Source organism: Corvus hawaiiensis, chromosome 3 (genome assembly GCF_020740725.1).
Source record: "Corvus hawaiiensis isolate bCorHaw1 chromosome 3, bCorHaw1.pri.cur, whole genome shotgun sequence".
Classification (NCBI taxonomy): domain Eukaryota; kingdom Metazoa; phylum Chordata; class Aves; order Passeriformes; family Corvidae; genus Corvus; species Corvus hawaiiensis.
The window spans coordinates 99,194,914-99,210,079 of NC_063215.1; the positions used below are offsets into that span (position 1 = coordinate 99,194,914).

The window sequence follows — 15,166 nt, forward strand, 5'->3', positions numbered from 1 at the left end:
ATAAAGTGGAAGCAAATTGAGTAGCTAACACAGATCCCTCTTCACAAGCTCATCTCAGAAATGGTTTAAATTCTTTCTATACCATTTGTGTGGTTCTAGGGAGAAGATATCCTGAGGTCTGTAGCACAGACATTAGCCTTACTACCTTAGCCTCTGCACTGTTTTTCACAGGTTCACGAAGATAACATGCCTTTGAAATTTAGTTTGGAGGGGTTTTTTTAACAAATGCAACCACAATTCACTCAGTAGCAATCAGACTTTGTGTGCAGAAGGCAGAGCTGCTGAGGGAGGGGATACAAAAAACCAACCCAAAAGACCCTTTTTTCCCTTGAAAGGTTGGTTTTGGTTTAAAATGCAGTGCTAGGGAGAAGACTTCAAGCTGTGCACCTACTGATAGTCCTTGCACTTGCAACCCAAGGCCATGGGGCATAGTTCCAGCACCTCAGCCGATCTTCTGTGCCCCACTGGTTATTCCTACTCAGGGGCTTTCATGCAAAGGTATTGAGGAGAGAGTTTCTGCTGATCTACACAGCCAGGCCAGCGTAAAAGAACTAAGATAAGGTTAAGACATTAATCTGAGGGCTGATTAAAATCAGAGGAGTGATGTGTGACAGGCAAAAGCTACGTGCAGGTTCTCTGCTAAAGCTGTAGCGAAACAGAAGCAGCACACAGTTCTGCAGGTACAGGAGACAGGAGGGGGTGCAGCTCGGAGCTGGTCCTGTGTTTTCCAGTTCACTAGCAAAAACCAATTTGTGATTCCTACATTTTGCTGTTAGAGGGCAGCAGATATCCTAAGTAAGGTCTATGGACACCGTGACCTAGTTCTACCAGGGCTTTGTGGCATCTGCAATGGCCAAGAGATGTTGCCCATACTCCTTTCAATCCCTGGGTCTGGTCAGCTTGGAACATTCGAAGTTTTCATTTCTCAGGTTAGTATTTTCCGTGTCCTATCTTTCTCAGCTCAGGCTTTTGTGAGAATTTGAACAGTTTTACAACCATCTTCAAGATGGCAATTAATCTAAAATTTATTATTCTGCTAGTGCCAGCAATAGTCCTACCAAGCATGCCTTCAAATCACCTGATGTTTCTAACATTTGAAAGTGAGATTTTTAGAAAAATGTAGCACTGGATTCTAGACCTATTTTAATTTTTAGAAACATACTGAAATCACAGAATCACAGAATCCTCAGGGTTGGAAGGGACTTCTGGAGATCATCCAGTCCAACCCTCTATCAAGGCAGCATCATCTGGAGCAGGTGACACAGGAACATGTCCAGGTGGTGTCTGAATGTCCCCAGAGATGGAGACTCCACAATCTCCTCAGGCAGCCTGTTCCTGTGCTCTGCCACTATCAAGGTAAAGAAGTTCTTCCTTATGCTGAGGTGGAACTTCTTGTGCTTTAGTTTACGGGCACTGCTCCTTGTCCTGTCACTGGGCATCACTGAATTCTGTGACAAAATTCTGATATAACTACTTAAGCTTATTGAATATGTGCTTTTAAAGCTTGGAACTATTCCATTGATGCTGTGCTTTTATTCTCTTTAGCAGGATACCTCCCTGACCTTCTCCTCCTTCAGCTCTCATCATACATCTTTTACCTTGAGAGTGGGGGGAAAGCAAGGAAACAATAAAAAAACTGACCTAGGTTTCTGGAAGTCTTTTAAAGTTCAACTCTTTCAATGGTGATAATTTAACAGTAAATTAAAATATTAATCAAACCTGCATATCCTGACCTAGGATCCCATGGCAGCTAAGTCCTGCAGATTCAGTTCTACAGTATAGGAAATTTACTTTCAATTTCATTTTTGTCCATTTGACTACAGTGATTTCCAAAGGAAAATTGTCTGTATGCTTAACTCTGATAGCTATAAATATTACTCTTGAAAAATTGCATTTAATTGGTTCCTCTGGATTTTTAGTATAAGCAGCAGAAAGTTCAGACCCAAGTCTTCAAAATATAAACTCTCTGGGAAAGTGTAAGCTCCCCCTCTAAAGGTAGCATGCAGAAAAAAAGGGAACAGCTTAATTGTTTACTGACAGCAGTAAACAATTGTTTACTCAACAGCCCAAGAAATCTAATAAATGAATCCAGGAGTCACTGCTGTCATTCCACACCAGTGTCAAAGGACCAAATGTGTGAAAGCTCAGTTTGCTTTCAAAAATTATGCAGGCAACAGCATTAAGATCAATCCGGGTTTATTTGTTATTACTTTACATAAATAACCAAACACGAGATAGCTGGAGATGCCACAGTTAAGATCATAGCCAAGACCTGCAAGCACATTTCTCCCCATATCTCATGACTCATCCTCTGCCAACCAAATTTTATGTGTGAGGTATACAGAAACCAAGTCATCCCAACCACATTCCTGCCATATTCTCCATCTGTCCTGTACATCTGAGAGAAAAATTATCTCCCACAGAAAGCAGAACATCGTTGTGTAGGCCATATTGCAATGCACACATGTAAAGGAGAATGGAAGATGTGCACAGGGCTTTAACTTTGACATTTCTGAATCCAGGTGTTTAAAGTGCTTGAGTTACACATTTTTTTAGAAAGCACATCACTTCACCTTGATGACCCTGCATTGACCCAAGACCTTACAGGTCCTGATTCCTTTTCAACAGACTTCAGAAATTCCCACTGATTTGAGGAGAAGCAGAACCAAGCCTGGATGAAGATAATGGAGTGCCTGGGCCACTTTGGAAGCTGCTTCTCAAAGCTGGTGGGGAAGTCACAGCCCCCGTAGATTCTCCTCTGGTCACAGCAGCACTTTGATGGCAAGGCCAGCAGCATCTCTCCTGTCTCTTAAAAAATGGAAGGTGTTATTGATATCATAGCCAAAATCATACATATAAAAACCACAGATATTTTATTCCTTTCTGGCTTCCTGTCCTTTAGAAAGTACTACTAAACAGCTTACAGTGAGACTTTCAATAACTCTGAGATGTATTAAATACTCAGGAGATTTGTTATTGCACAATAACTTCCTAGTGGTAAACACTCAACAGAAAATAGCAAAAAAGTCCAGCTGTAACTTGCTATTTTAATAAATTGATAATTTTATTCTTCCAGACTATGAAGTTAAAAGCCCTTTTAGCAGTGCAGAGATTTAAAAGTTTAGGTCTCATTAAAATTTTGAAAGGCATGTCCATAAATAAATCTAATTAAGTTGACTGATGAAATAAAATATCTTTCTTCAGTGTAGTTTCTTCAGAAATTCCAGTTTTCAGCTAAAAGAGAACATTTCCCATTGGGAGGACTTTACCTACCCCACCCTTACTTATTGCTGGATTTATTTAAATAAAAAATGAGTACCTCTTGTGGGATATGGGACATCTTGCTGATGAAAAAGTTACATATAAGGCATACTGTTGAACTACTTTTCCTTGTTTTTGTTGAGGAGAAAGAAAATTCAGCAATGAACTGAGAGAAAACTTTGCTTTATAAAGGCCACGTTTTAATTTGGAGAAAACAGATGCAAATCCTTTGAAAATTTGTGCCCAGCAGCATTAGTTAAGCAAAGCAACTATGGCAAAGGAGTGATTCATTTAGTAAAGAGGGGGTATTTGATAATGTCATGTGGGCACTTGCAGCTCAAGGCCATGGGGCGTAGTTCCAGCACCTCAGCCGATCTTCTGTGTCCTGCTGGTCCTTCCTGCTTAGGGGCTTTCATACAAAGGTATTGAGGAGAGAGTTTCTGCTGAGCTACACAGCCAGGCCAGTGTAAAAGAACTAAGGTAAGGTAATGAATGTCTGCATTATTCCACATTTAGCCCTCTAAGCTAAATGAGAGTCTTACCTCATCAGATTTTGGGGGTGTTTTTTTTGTTTTATTAATGCAAACCTAGGATGAAAACACTGCCTAGAATTTCAGCTTCATCATTCAATATTCAATAGAAATGCGTGTGTTCAAGAGTCATTTCTTCTGTCTTCTCTTTCCTGGTAAGTCTATTTTAAATACAGGTATTTTTTCTTCCTGTGATTTTGCACTTCATGGATTGCTATTGCTTTGGAGGAATTATTCAGAAGCTTTCTGCTATACAAATAACTAGTGACCTGCCCAAAAAAGAAACCTTCAACATTTACCTCGTTTTGGACTGCTTCTCTTAGAAATCCTGCCCAAACATATCAGCCTGGTTAAACATACTGACTATAAATATTTCCTTAAAAATAAAGAAAATTAAGAAAGTCAGAGGTTTGGAGGTACAACATCCACTCACAACTCCAATATTTAATAGTCCTGTCACAAGGGGTGTTACTGAAGTGCAGTCTGCAGAGAGGACTGTGTCTTGAGAAATTTTTCATCTGGACAGTAACTGGGGGCCTTTCTTACAGCCTAAGTAAAAGTTAGGTTTGGGGTTGAGAGAAAGGGAGAACCTAGAGACCTGTAGCTGCAATGGAGCTGGAAAAGAGCACCCAAAGGGAAGTGTGGGCTGTGGAGATACCTGGGCTGTAAAAGCCTTTTTCCTGGGTAATGGCTAGTTGCCATTACCATTGCCATGTGTGGAAGGATAATCCTCAGATTATGGTTATTTTTAGTGGTAGGATTCAGGTTTGGGTTGAGTGTAAGCCTAGAGCTGCAGTTGGAGTGGGTCTGCAAAGGGGAAAGCATGAGCTGTAAAGAGAATGGGCTGGGAGAAGTTTTCTAATGGGAAAGGTAATATGGGGTGAACATCAGCCAGGACAGTGAAATTGTCTGCTCTCCTGTTGAATGAAGATAATGTGAATGGTAATCTAGTGTTGTCCTTGTTCCTTTTCTGACATTTTTGCAGATGGTTAATAAGAACAGCCTATTTAAACAGAATATCATATGGTTAAATATGCCACATTCTGAAGATGCAGGTCCCTGTATCAGTTTTATTCTAACCAGTTAAAGGAATTATTTATTACTTCACTAAGTATCTTACTTTTCTCTTAAGCATTTCTGCCTGACCTGGTAATTTAAGAACTCATTCCTTTTTCCCAGTCTCCTATTTTTCACTTTCCTAATCCACTTCTTTTTTTTTCCTGGTGCACAGGTATTACACCAAGGTCAGTGACAGCAACAACTGAGCTGTATTTTTGGTATGCATTTAGCATCATTGAAGAAATTAGTTCATAACTACAGAAACAGCTCTTTACTAATAGCAGGAGTAATTTGTTTCATCTGCAAGAAGAAGAGAAAATACCAATGTCCTAACTAGTTTGGTTTTTGGGGTTTTGGTTGGTTGGTTGGTTGATTTGTTTTGGCTTTGTTTAAACTGAAAGAACCAGGTAGTTCTAGAAAAGAAAAGAAAAGGTTTCTTTGTACCAGTTTCTCTGTAGAGTCTGAGGCTGTCCTGGAATAATTCTGTAGGAGGTTCACTGAGACCAGCCTGCAGGTGGGGAATTAACAGTGATGCTTTCTCAAATAAAAGCTTCAACCTGCAATACAGATACAAACACCCTTGGATCTTCACAGTATATAGAGCTGCACCCAGATGTGAGTATCACTGCTGGTACTTACCTCCTGTGAAAATAAAGCTTAAATCTGAATAAAGTAGATAGCAACAATTTTCTTTAATGCTTTTTTCGCCAGTGGACATGCAAACAGAAAGCTTTGGAGACGTGTGCAGGTGCCTGTGGCCATTTGTAGAATGCAGAAGACCTTCAGGAAGCAGAATCATACAATACAACAGGATGGGCTTTTCATTTTCAGACTGATAGGAATAAAAGAAGAATATTAAATAAAGAAAAACGAATATTAAATAAACAGAAAAGAAAGAAACATCCATTGCTTTGTGATGGATCCAGGAGCTTCCTCCAGAGGAGCCCTTACTCCATACAATCTAAGCTGCCACACGCCTGTTGTTGCAAGCATGAGGGAACTGCAGCAGACACAGAGATGATTCTTCCCCCAGCAAACCTTTCTGTGAGGCGTTTTAGGCTTGGTTATGCATCACAGATAGTATAGAATGAAAGCCTGGAACATGCAGCTGCTCTTGGGGTATGCAGGTGATGCCATGAAGATTTTTTGCCTTTTCTTTTATACCCCTGTTATACCTTTTTACAGCTTCTGTATTCTTAGTGCTTTTTCCCTACATTCTTGGACTTGTTTGTCAAGCTGAGAGACGAAACATTTTAGAAGCTTCGTAGCTGGGGATCAGTGTGCCCCAGACCCCAAGGCCCTCTCCAGAACACATTCTGTAAACCAAGATAGAACCACCCAGGGGAAGGTTCCTTGGGGAGGGGGGCTCACTCGAGCCTCTCATTGGGGAATCTTTGATAGATATGCTAATTAGTAAAACCTATAATGTTATACCCAATGTTGGGGGGGGAGACACGGGGACACAGAGAGACACAGAGACAGAGATAGACTCGGCAGGGTGCATCTCGATGCATATGACCTGGACATGTGCACATAAGGTTCCTTAAAATAAATACCAAGGTAAAATCCCTTTTCCCCTTCTAACTGTGTATGACTCTTGATTTTAAGACCAGGAAAAGGCATCACAGGAGCACTTTGGTTCATGAGAAGGAGTGGGTCCTGCCTGAGGCTGCTCCCTGGCCTGGCTGCTCTCTCCGGACGTGTTCACCTACACCTCTCACCACAATATGTGCTCAAGTAATTTCAGAAAAATGGATGCAGTGAGGATAAAAGAGCAGTTAATCATGACTTTTAGAAGGTATTTTTATTGTTTGGATACCCTGACCTAGCTGAATGTAGAAGTATAATTTGAGCAGACAGCCAAAATACCCACTAATTAACTTCCTCCAGTGTCACCCTAGGAGCAGGCTGTAGCTGGAAATAATTAGTTATAGGAGACCTCTAAAACTTTATTGTTTCGTTTTGTAACTACTTTGTCCTAGTTGACTACAGTTTGGAGCCAAGGGAATGAACCTGTTTGCACTTTGCTGCTAACGCTGGCCTGTCAGGAAGAGCCTTCTACGGCTGCGTTTGTGCAGACGGGAGGAATGCGACTCAAATGTCAAGTCATTACACCAGATTAAAATGAAAGACACTGAGTTTTACAGACCACCAGCAGAATAAAAGCCTACAGCACACAAATGTAAACCAGCAGATGAAGCACATTCCCTCAACCCAGGGAGCAGAACCCCTGCAAGCAAAGACTGGAAAGCACTTTTCATCTAGAGTTAGAAAAGGAACAGCGACAGCAATGCTCTTTTGCCTCTGTTCAAGGCTGTTCCGGGTATTACCCCATAACTCCTCCAGAAATCAAGAACAGTTTTACTTATGATCCTTATAGGTGGCAGGCTGAGCTTTTATTTTCACAAGGGGAAGATTAAAAGATTCAATACAGGTGTACTAAGATCACACAGCTGCATTTATTCCCCTTCCCAGGGAGAGAGGTGCTCCCCTAACACCACCCACTGCCAGCTCCTACAGAGGAGATTTCCTTTCTCTGTTTCTTTTGATGGATGAACAAAAGGGAGGAAAAGAAACTCAGTGCAAATAGACTAACTTAGGGAAACCAGAGGTATCCTTGCCAAGCAGGGAAGTAAACTTGCACCAGTACTCCAACTAAGAGCTGTTGTCTTCCTTTGGAGTCTGGAATACCTGCTTTTGGATTGACTGCACTGTTCGTATGATTTGGGGTTTTTAATTGCTCTAAATGTCGAATCCTGCACGTTCTCCACACACTCATGTAGCCAATGTCCCACCTACCTGCAAAGAGTGCAACAATCTGAGTTTTCTAGAGCTCCCAAAGCCTCCCATGCCTTTTAGCAATTGAGCTGTTGCCAGCAGGCACCACAAGGGAACATGGAATGTAACTGCGCAACCCCCTGAACTTTGGAGATCTGTTTCACTGTTTCTCTTTCCGCCACATGGCAGAAAGTCCCTGCACAAACAACTCCTAAATGCATGAGATCTTTTTCATTTTACTAGCATGTATTTGCATTCCTCACCATGCAGCAAACTCCTCAGCACAGTTACACTCTTTTACACAGTTATACTCTTTTACAGGTTCTAGATCAGGTCACTGTGCAAAGGAAGCCTGGACAGCTGGCTCAGCAGGCCCTGGACTGAGAAACACATCCCTGCTTTTTTTGAAACGTTAATTTTCAGTCCACCTGCACCTGTTCTGAACCACAAACCCCACCTCTCCTGAAGAGAAGACGGGCCTTATCCTCCTTCCTTCTTAGCACCTCTATGACTGCAGCCCTCCACTCCTGAATAAGAGGCAAGCCTTGAGTGTTGCTCTTTTCTTACCCAAACCACATCCCCATCCCTCCCGAAAGCACAGCTTACCTCTTCCAAAGAGAACTCCCTTCTTGACTGTAACATTCTCCACTCCCTGTTTCAAGCCTCCACCTTTCTCTCAGGTGGGTGTAATTTAGGTTTAACACCAGCTTTTATTTGATTTCTTTTGGTTTTTGGTGAGATTTCCTTTGAACTTTGAGTCTCTATTATTCAAAGTAAATCAGTAGGGAAGGCATCACTATAAAGAACCCTCCTCCATGAAAAGTAGATTTTATTTCATTTTCACTACAAAGCTGACAGTTGTGTTGCCTTTCCTCTTCTTTAAGTCCAGAGTCTTTCTGAACTTTATTTAATTATATTATAACAGCACTATGGGAAGCGATCTTATTTGATAATTTAGAGTGACCTGTCTTGAAATGAACTTCAGTATGTTTTGAAATTCTCTCTTGAAATAAAGTTAAACAGTGCCACTTCTGTCCAAATCTACTCTGTACGGAGGGAAGTTCTTTGCCTGTTTAATAGATGTTATATCTTGGAAACAGATTTTTCCTCAAACTGGGGAAACACTTCAGCTCCACGTGGCCTTTCTCAGCCCTGGCAGAAGGGGCTGAAGCAGACAGCTATGCCTCAACTCTCTTCTTTTTTGGAGAAGCACCTTCATTAGCTCTCCCCTCCACTGCACTGCACAGGCAACCTCAGGTCTGCCCTCTGCACTGCACCCACAGGATTCTTGTTTCCACAAACTCATGCCAAACCACTGTTGTACTCTCTAACATTGCACATCAAAATAAATCCAGAAGTCCTTCTACAGTGATGCTCCACCATCAACAAATTCCTGCATGAAAACTCCCACAGAAGCACTCCACCATCAACAAACTCCTACAAGAAAAGTGCCACAACAGAATTACCCCATCAGCAAATTTCCACTTGAAGATTTCCACAGGAATATTCCACTGTCAGCGAGGTCCTACCTGAGAACATTTTTGGTACTACTAATATTTCCATGAGATGCTACCAAGAAATGATTCTGTAGCACCCCAAGTACAAGAGTGCCACACTGCTCAGACTGCCAGGAGGTGCTGAGGGGTCCTCTCCTTCTCCCAGGGGACAGGGGGTTTGGAGAGCTCAGGTCCCCTCACTGGTGAGGAGAAAGTAACTCTCACCTTCGTTACATCATCTCAAGGAGTCACCTGGTAGATCAGGGATGTGAAAACCAAAAGAAGCACTTTAAAACAGTATTTTCTTTCCAGGCTAAGGAACTGAAACTGGCTGCAGCCTGCCATAGCCAGCCCTCCCAGCCATGCTGATTCTGCAGCAGGTGAAGGCAGGAGCTGCCCCATCCTGCAGGGGAACGTCCTGCAGAAGTGTGGGCATGCCACATACCGTGGTTACTGATGCTGAAAATTATTTCGGGCACAGAGGGCAGTGGCAGAATCATTTCTGGAGTGAGCTGCCAGTGCTCACATGGAGGCTTTGCTTGCCCAGTGGATTAATAGGAGGGGGTAGGATTCAATCTCGGCTGTTAATCCTTGCAATGTCACAGGAAGCAAACACATCTATTTTCTATTAAGGTTGGTTGTAAGGTTGTGTGGGCCTACCCTTTTTCAAATGATACATAATTCCCTCTTTCCAAGGTATCCTGGGACAAGCATTGATCCCAGGAAGAGCTGAGAGACATCGCTGCCCCACAGAAAAGGTGCATTTCTATTCTCAGAGAAAACATCCTCTTCCCTTAGTGCACAATTGCAGGCTCGGGCAGATGATGGATATGAAGCTGCATTACAGAAATTTGTTGTCAAAGCCAATACCATGTCTTTATTTTCATTTATAAGGGCAAATGTAGCTGCTCTGTAATGCTACACAAAAAAAATTGTTTTCAGTAATCCTACATTAAAAAGTCAATTCTCCATTCATCAGATTTCCAGATAGGCAACAATGAGAGAAATTTTCTCTTTAAAAACATATTCAAAGCATTCAGAGGCATTTCTGTCAATGATTGACTACTGAAAAATGTACCTTTCTCTAACATTTTTGGAAATAAAATAATTACTTTTTTCTTCACTTGAGTTAGCTATAACTATTACATTTTAATTTGTAGTTTTTGCATTTTTTTCTGAGTATGAATTAATTTAGTTATCCTGTATAAATTGATAAAACCACAGTCTGCTCTTTTAACCCAAAGCAGTTCATTTTTTTGTCCATGCTGAATTTTGATATTTCTTGCTTATTTTTCCATTCACATCAATGTACTCCATTGCTGTAGTTCATGGTGCTTTGTTACTGACAGACTGAAGTTCCATTTGACAAATACCAAAACTAAACAACCCACCCATCAACTTACACATTAAGTCAATTTATTGATGTGCATCAAGTTTGACATATTACCTATCATTCACTAAGCTGCAGTTAGAAGGACAAATCTGCTATTTATTCTGTAATCCCTTCAGCTAAAAATCAGACATCTGTTTGTTAAACGATTTTTTACAGAAGCATGGAGAAGCCTTCCTGGAACCCATGTGGTTAAAATATATTCCCAACTAAATTTCCATTTTTCTGGTAAAGTAATTTATCCACTTGCTCTGTGACTTAAAATATCTTGCAATGGTCACTGACTACAAATCATGTGTCACACGTGTCTTTTTTCAGAGCTCTGTTTTGCCTGATTTATTGTGAAAAGCAAGGAAGGAGTTACTGCAGCAATGGACTTGAACAAAATACAGCCTTGTTTCACTTAAATAGCAAGTAAACTGAGACTAAACTAAATATCAACTCTATATGAGATTCAATAGCTATTAACCTTGTTTAGTAAAAAAAAAAAAAAATCAGTGTACATTTACCTTTGGTTAGCAATTTGGTTTATCTCAATTTTTGATTTTTTTTGTTAAAGAATCAGCTGCAGGAGACAAGTGCCAACACTTCCAAGGCAAACCTTGAGAACCTGTGTTTGGTCCCTGCTTGAAAGGGCTGCTACAACACAGCACTACCCTAGACCTAAATTACCAGTCCTTCAGGCGGCTTTTTAGGCATCTAAGCAGTATCTACCAGTGCCATGACGGGAACGGGAGCAAGTCACAGTGAGCTCGTAAGGAGGCTCCCTGATCTCTATGCCCCCAGGATCTGGAGACAGCATCCTCTGTAACTCTGAATGTGGTCTGAGAGGAGAGAAGAACACTGTCAGAAGTAGCTGGGTATAAGCTGTTTAAATTCCCTTGGAAATTGCATTTCTGGTTTTTGGGGAAGAGCACACCAAGGAGTGCAACAACTGACTGCAGGGCTATGACCAGCTGCAGGGACAGTCCCTGTGGTCAGGGGTCAAGGTGAGCAGGGAGTTATAAGAAAAACTGGATCTCCATCCTTTTAATTCAAGGCATGATCATGACATTCTGATTAACTAATAATTACAGAACTGAATGTACTATATCCTTTTGCCTTGGTGGTTTATGGGTTTAAGGGATTTTTTTTGCTGGATGTTTTATTGTTGTTGTTGGTTTGTTTGGTTTTTTTGTTTGTTTGTTTGGGGTTTTCTTGTTAGTTGTTTGGGGTTTTTTTTTGTTTTGCCACTTAAGGTTTCATAAAAGTGAATTGCATGATCTTCAAAATGTAAAGGTTAAGCTTTAAAAAATACATGGGTACTTATACACATGTGCCTGATTAGCATATTCGCAGCAGAGCTACGACCACTACTAAAAAATTCTGGCCAGATCCTCAAGATGTCTGTGGAGCTACACCCATGTACATTGCTTTTGGGTGGAGACCAAAGAATCCAATGACTTCTGAAATTAATCTGGTAATGATACTGCAACCATATTAAAAAGAAACAAACAGCTCCTCTGCCAGGTGCTGTTTAATGTTGGAATGTCTTATCAGTCTCAGCAGACGCCAAAGACTGAGTGAACTAAAACCTTATTCCTAAGTATAGGCTTGTAAATTCCAGGCTAAAAAGTACTAGAAGAGACAGAGAAACTTCAGCTTGCAAGAAATGATAAGATGAGCTTCCAGAGTTTCCTCTCAATTGAATAAAATCTAATCTGTGAACCAAGCACCTCACAGGGGAATTTAATTCACACACAGATGTGGAGAACACAAGGCAATTCATCTGGGTCATTTTGTTGTTTGACCAAAGACAAAGAAGCATCATTCCAGAAAATGGAAAACTTCCTGGAAATTATTCTTTCCTTTTTTTGGCGCAATTTAACTCAGGACTGAAGCTGTGAAGCTGTATGGGAGTATTTTATAAACCTATCTGAGAGCATGATGTGGGTTTCTGTACACATTTATGCAGAACATCTTGCATAGCACTCGACAAACAATGACTTAGATCCTGATCATGCACTAGCTATGTAAGCAAACGTGGCAGCAGCTCTGTTTCAGTAATAGCTGGCACCAAGATCATCCCAGCTTACAAAGAAAGGAATGTTGGCCAGGCCATCAGAAGAATTATTCCCCAGCCTGTTTCTAGTCACAGAATCACAGAACAGTTTGGGTTGGATGGGACCTTTAAAAGTCATCCTGAAATGAGCAGGCACATGTTCAAATAGAACAGGTTGCCCAGAGTCCTCTCCAGCCTGGCCTCAAACGTGCCCAAGGCATCTACCACCTCTCTGGGCAACCTGTTCCAGTGTTTAGCACTCTCATTGTAAAAAAACGTATTCCTTATATGTAATTTTAATCACCCTCCTTCAATTTAAAACTGTTACTTCTTGTGCTATCACAACAGGCCCCACTAAAAGTTTGTCTCCAGCTTTCTTGCAGCCTCCCTTAGGTACTGGAAGGTGCTCTGAGGTCCCCCTAGAGCCTTCTCTTCTCCAGACTGAACAACCCCGAGTCTCTTGGCCTGTCTTCACAGGAGACACACTCCAGCCCGCTGTGCATTTTTGTAGCTTTCCTCTGGAACCACTTCAACAGGTCCATTTCCAGAGCTCTGTTTGTCAGCGGATTTGTATCCCTACTCCTGCTTTATAACGAGCAGTCTCTTCAGGCGAGAAAAGCACAGGAGTTACAAAGTTTCCACTGTAGAGAAGACCAACTGGTTGAATTAATGCTAATGCCACAAGATGGTGCTGGACATTTCATTGTCACAGGTCCTTGGAGCTTTTATTTGTTGCCTTTGTATGTTGCCTGACTAAATCCTTCCCCAGCTGGAAGTGTACTCTGAAAATCAGCACTGGCTGGCTGCATGGGATACACAAATGGGCTGGCATCTCAGCCATGCTGGATAACAGGGTTTCCTGTTTTATACTTTTCTGGTGCTGCTTTGCAGTTGTGCATCTCAAGATGCTCTCCTGGCAGGTCAGCAAAGCTTTTATCCTTCTATGGAAAAGTCTCCCAGATTAATAGCGTTTTCCAAGATGCTCTGTTGGTCACAGCAACCCAGGATGGTGACCTGACAGCACAATGGAATTTTCATGGCAATTATGATGCTTTTTTGTTTTGAAAGAGGAAAAAAAAATCATACAAGCAGGAGCTATATAATTTCATTCAATTTTATAAAAACTCTAGAAAAAAAGGCATCTTGGAAAAGAGATTACCTGCCTGTTACGGGCTGTAATGCACTCATGAACTGAGCAATATTGTCATTATTTTTTTCCACTAATGCATTTCTAAAATGAAATCTTTGGCATTGGGAAGTTTAATGAACAATTTCTGACATTTCCAGTTCATGATTGATAATACTGCTAATATTTCCTAAACAAAGGTTTAGGGAAAAAATAGAGAGAACATCAAAACTTTTAGGTCAGATTCTCAGTGAGATCGATAAAAGACAAATCTACAAAGATTTAACACGACTGCAGATTATGCCCTGAAGTATAAAAATGATTTCATTCATACTCTTATGAATTTGATGGAGTTTGGATTTGGATTCTGAAAAAAATGTTCTGTATTTTATAATGGAAACCATCCAAATCTGGAATCTTGAAGTCCAGAGTGTTTGTGTTTTTATCTGATCTTGAGGAGCACATCCTATCTTTAATCTGTGGTGCTTCTGTGCTCCACAGGATTTGCAGTCTCCTTTCCTACAGACAATACCTCCTACAGGCTCTATTTCCAGCTGCTCTCCTGATTTTATAGCCAGTTGACCCAGGACAACATAGCAGACACAGACTTTTAATAACCAGCATCTCCACTTGTTTTTTTTTTTTCCTTAATGGTGGAAATGAGTGGTTTCAGTGGCAAAAAGAGTAAGTGGTCCAGTTCCACTTTCAGCTCCACTTCGGAATATGGTAGTCATCTCTTCTCCTACTTCAGTTTTACACCTCTTCACTGTCACAGGGCCTTTTCCCCAAGCTCCACACCATCTGCTAAGGTGTATGATGAAAGCAGAAAGGGTGTGACTTTTGTTTATAGTCAGCAGCGCTCCCAGGACAGTGCTATTGGTGTTAAAGAGGGAAGATTAAAACCCAGTGGTCAGTATTTGATGAAAATATTGACTGTATTTTCTATATGCAAAGTTACAATGGTTTGTATCTATGAATAAAATTGTACAGGGCAGCCTCATAATGTTTTATTGAGATGAGAACACATTATTTTCTCAGACTGAAAGACAGAGAAATTAGGACACAGAAAATTCAAGAGAATTATAAAAAAATGAACTGGGTCCATTTTCATATCTAAATTCCTGGATTTCTAATTTTCTGTCCATTCCTTTCACAGTTTGCACACACTGCATAGTATCAAATGAGAACTACTCAGTGTTTAACATTCCATTTTACACAACCCAGTCAACAGAAAAATCAGCAGCTCACAAACTAGTAATTCCAGATCTATTTTCAAATACAGCCATTGAAATATTTTGCCATAGCTTCTTATTACTGATTTATTACTACTTAGTAATTTTTCACTAATGAATGCAACATTTTTTGGTTTAAAAAAATCCATTATGTAAATGCAGTATCAGTTAGACATTGCAACCAGAAATACTGGTAAGAATACAAATGAGATTAGGGTAAATAAACCGTATCTTTTCCCAGGCATTCTGCTGT

General features: G+C 40.8%; 1 long non-coding RNA gene across 1 annotated transcript; it reads right to left on the reverse strand.

Moving 5' to 3' along the window:
• Nucleotides 1-2,199: 2,199 nt before the first annotated feature.
• Nucleotides 2,200-6,046, reverse strand: LOC125322683. The gene is made up of 3 exons (XR_007202154.1): nucleotides 5,490-6,046; nucleotides 5,295-5,407; nucleotides 2,200-2,808 (listed from the first exon to the last, which is right to left on the reverse strand). It is a non-coding gene; the product is annotated as an uncharacterized LOC125322683 (long non-coding RNA).
• Between the last annotated feature and the right edge of the window lie 9,120 nt (nucleotides 6,047-15,166).